This window comes from Struthio camelus, chromosome 16, assembly GCF_040807025.1.
Source record: "Struthio camelus isolate bStrCam1 chromosome 16, bStrCam1.hap1, whole genome shotgun sequence".
NCBI classification, from domain to species: Eukaryota; Metazoa; Chordata; class Aves; order Struthioniformes; family Struthionidae; genus Struthio; species Struthio camelus.
This window is the reverse complement of record NC_090957.1, coordinates 6,766,066-6,770,735: the sequence shown is the minus strand read 5'-3', so window position 1 is coordinate 6,770,735 and position 4,670 is coordinate 6,766,066.

Sequence of the window (4,670 nt, the reverse complement as noted above, 5' to 3'; positions counted from 1 at the left end):
CGCGCACGCAGCAGGCCGCCGCCGCCGGGCCCTGCGCCACGCTGGCCCCGGCCGCGGCCGCAGGGACAGCCCGCCGGGCGGCCGTTGGGCGGCCTGCGTGTCGCTCACGGCTCACCCCGCCCCTCCCGGGCACCCATTCGCTCGCTGCCTCCCCTCGCTCCCCGATTGGCCGGGCGGGGGGCGGGCTCTCCACCCGCCCGCGGCAGCTGCTGGCGCCAAGCAGAAGCTGCAGCTCGGCTCTGTGGAGAAGAGGTGGCTGCAGAGAGCCGCTCGCTCTGCCCGCAGCCCCGCCGCCTCCGGGCAGCGTTCTCCCGCCCGGCACCTGGCCCCTTCTCTGCACGGCACAGGTTATTGGCCTTGCCAGTTCTGCTGGCCCCCGGGGCCGTGGCCGGGCTCCCAAGTGGGCGGAAAACCACACGGACGTCGGGCAAAGAGCTGGTGAGCAGCCTGGACTGCTTCAGGCTGGAGCACGTTGTACGGCGTAGAAATTATGCCCTCCACTCCTGCAAGTAGGAGGATGTTGGCCCGTTCAGCTGGCACGGTTGGAGCTGGAAAAGGATGCCTGCCCGTTGTCTAAAAGAAATTGTTGTAAAACCTAAAACCTTTTCCCTGTGTTTTACAAAAGCAAAACAGCTAACCTCGTGTGAACTCAAGGAGCAATTTCTCTGGGAGGACTGTATGAAAACTGAGGGGGTTTTTTTGTTTGTTTTGAGGAGAAAAGCACTCTTTCTTTTCCAAACCCTTGAGTTGGTGTTCTTTGACCTTCATACGTGAGTCGATTTCAGCCTAGAAGGCTCTTTTCCCACCGGTAGGTGTTGATGTTGACAGAGGCACCGCTGTGCTTTCTAGTGTGGCATGCTAGCACCTATTCCAAGAAGTGGAACTCTCTCTGCTTATTGCGTTGTGGCCAAGCAATACATCCGCACAATGGAAGAAGGTTGAGGGCAGAAGCCTGGCTGTGACTGACCACAGGTGTTGCCAAGAAAGCTGGATGAATCTCAGCACAAAGGGCGCCACAGGCTGGCCTTTGTTTTAAGGCATGCCCTGGACTCCTGCAAGCACCTGAAGGCTGGAAATCCATCCTTCCAGGAGCAGAAACGATGAGCAGTAGAGGGAATGTGCTGCGCAGGTGAGCTGCAGCTGGTGCAGCAAGCATTGCTGGTTTGAAGCGGTGGCTTGCTCCTTTGCCCTTTCCCAGAGAAATGCAATCTGATAATGGATGACATCTGTAAGAACAAAGAACTGCAAAGGTGGAGTTCTTCCCGTGGAGTCCAGTGGACTTTCCACCTACCGTGTCGAGCTCAATGCAATGGGGGAGGAGAAAGATGCAATGGATGAGAGAAAGGACAGCAATGCAAGAGTGACTCTTCTCTCTTAGAATACTTCTAAGTGGGGATTGGATTTGTGGGAAGTCTGAAGTTGGCTACGTAAGTGACACCCTCCCACCATGGGAAGTGTCAGAGAAGGACATTGTATCTGATTTAGCTTCAGCTTAGTCTCAGGGCCTAAAGTAGATGAAGCCTGCGGGCCTCAAGGCCGAACTGTGAATGAACTTGAGAAACATTGCTGGCAATGTAGCTGCAAAACCATTTATGACCAGCTACTAAGGCTACAAAAGCAGCTAATGAGGATGTAAAATAGGATGCAGGAGACAAGATGGGATGCACGTGGGTTGGGGTTGACCTTGGAGGAGATAAGGGCCTGGGCTGTAGGCCAGGAGCTGTCCGAAGGAGAGAGAGAGCAGTCAGAAGGGGAGAGACCAGTGACTCAGAAAAGAAGACTGGAGGAGACTGTCACTGGCAGGTGGGGAAATAAGACTGCAAAGGGTCTGATTAGCCCAGAATGTCTTTGTTCAGGGTCCCTGCGTGGAGGCAGCCAGCTCGAGCTGTTACTTCCTGTACTGTCATTTATTCTTGTAATTCATGTCAAAGGAATAATTAATTCTGCTCCTATATGTGCATGAGACTCTGCTCCTCGGAAACCTAGGGTGGGGCCATGTCTACAACAGGAAGTCCCCTAGATGAGGGGTTTGTGTCAGTAGCTGCACAAATTCCTTTGCAAACACTGTCAAGGTCCTGGAGAATCACCGATCACAGGACGGCTGAGGTTGGAATGGACCTCTGGAGATCATCTAGTCCAACCCCCCTGCTCAAGCAGGGTCCTCCAGAGCACATTGCCCAGGACCCCACCCAGATGGCTTTTGAGTATCTCCAGGGAAGGAGACTGCACAGCCTCTCTGGGCAACCTGTGCCAGTGCTCCGTCACCCTCCCAGCCCAGAAGTTTTTCCTCCTGTGCACATGGAACTGCCTGTGGTTCAGTTTGTGCCCGTTGCCTCTTGTCCTGTCACTGGGCTCTACTGAGATCCCCTCTCAGTCTTGTCTTCTCCAGGCTCTACAGGCCGAGCTCTCGCAGCCTTTCTTCACAGGAGACATGCTGCAGTCCCCTCATCATCTTTGTAGCCCTCCGCCGGACTCTCTCCAGTAGGGCCATGTCTCTCTTGTACCCTCTTTCCAGCAGGTCAACCCCCAGCCTGTCCTGGGCCATGGAGTTCTTCCTCCCTAGGTGCAGGACCCTGCACTTGCCTTTGTTGAACTTGAGAAGGTTCCTCTCTGCCCATGAGGTTGTGATTAAACAAGGTTGTGGCTCTTTTTCTGGATGGTGGACGGGTGGGATGGCAGCAGGACGAGGAGTCATGAGAGGAGGAAGGGGAATTCCATTGACTTCTTCCCCTGGGTTAGGTTCTTGGGAGGGTTATTATTGTGGGAAGTGAGGACATATGCCAGTGACAGTCTCTTCCAGTCTTCTTTCCTGAGTTGCTGGTCTCTTTCCTTGTAAATGGATTGTGTCTACATCCCAGGACGGTTGCTGTGTTCCTGCTTCAAAGTGCCTTATCTTATCCGGAGGCTAACCGTGACCTCTGTCCATTGTGTTCTGTATGTTGGAGGGCTGATTCTGGCTGCTTCTGCAGTTGTTGCGTCAGCAGCAGCCCACAGGTTCGGTAAAAGCTTCGGCCTGCAGGCTTCAGGGCATTATTTTAAATAAAATAATTACTTATTTAAATGATTTTACAGCATAGAAACAGCTCGAAGTGGGTGCCTCTGGAGAAGGACACCGGACAAAGAAATTCTGGGGTAATTAGACCCCTTACAGTTTTATTTTCCCACCGGCCAGTGAAGGCCTCCTCCAATCTTCTTTACTGAGTCAGTGGTCTCTCCCCTTCTGATTGGTGTCTCTCTCCTTCTGACAGCTCCTGGCCTACAGCCCAGGCTGGATGCCATGTCCTTGTTTCTCCCAGGCCCTTATCTCCTCCAAGGTCAAGCCCAACCCACGTGCATCCCATCTTGTCTCCTGCAGTCTACTTTGTAGCCTCATGAGCTAGTTTTGTATCTTTGTCAGCTAGTTTTAACTGGTTTGGCAGTTACAACATTGGCAAGGTCACATCCTTCGCAAAGTTTCTGGAGTTCAAGGACAGTTCAGCCTTGAGGCCTGCAGGCTTCATCTACTTTAGGCACTGATGCTAAGCAAGAGTGAGACTTATGCGAAGCGGAAGCTAAATCGGCTACAATTTCCTTCTCCAACAGTCCTCCCTTGGTTTCTATGAGCACACCTGCTGGATACATATATTGGGGTAGAGTATTTGTGCACATCATAGAGGAGAATGTGAGGCACTTTTTCTCCTTTTTTTTTTTTTTTTTGTGAAGTTTACCTTAGATTAAATAATCTAATGAAAAGGCGCCCAGGTGTTGCTGGGTTGTTAAGAAAGCCTTACTGCACGGATTTGGTTTGGAGACTCAAGAACTGAGATGCAGCTGTGCTTTTGCAGCCGGGCACTAATTCGTGAAGCACAAAGTATAGGCATTCCTCTTTTTCGATTGTAATCCCGTTCCCAATAGTGCGTTATGACAAACAAGAAGTTACGTTACCATTTTTAGTTATTGAAGGCAGAACACTGAAGGAGATAAGCCCGCCTTAACTAGGATAATCCTTCTGTTAAGCAAACATGAAGATGGTACTGCTCTTTTGGAAGTTTGTCTGCAGCTCTTGAAAAAGCAGGTATCTCCCTAAGAGACAGCATCTCGAAGATGTACACAATATGCTAAACATTTCTCTCTCCTCAGAGTTTCTGGATTCCCCTGTCTCTAGTCATTGTGAATACTGTCCACCCTCCCAAGCTGATCCGCTTGCCTGGGGGCTCCTTACTCCTGGGGGCCTTCTTGGACAAAGGGGACATTCTCTCTGCATACGTCCTACATTGCCACAGAAATAACATTCCGGTCCCTCACTGTCTGCCCATCTTCTCCTGTCCCCTTCTCGTCCTTGCCCTTGGCATTGCCCTAGCCTTCCTCGGCCTCCTCTGTCTCTTCCTCTACCCCTTCCTCTAATTTGCAAGTTCCGTGCTGAAGCTGCTGCTAAGAGATTAGCCTCTTCTTGGTTTTCCTTTTTCCGTTCCTTTGCTTGCTTCCCTTGCTGTTTCTCCTCTCGCCCGTCATAGACCAATACTGCCACGCTTAAAATCCTTTGTGAAGTTTCTCCTTGCCACCCTGGCATGTGCTCCTTCAACTCTTTTGGGCTATCCGGAGCGGCCTGATGGACAAAGACACTAATGGCTAGTGCATCATTCCAATTCTGGAAAGTCCTTCCCCCATAGTTCAACAAGGCTTGCCCTAGT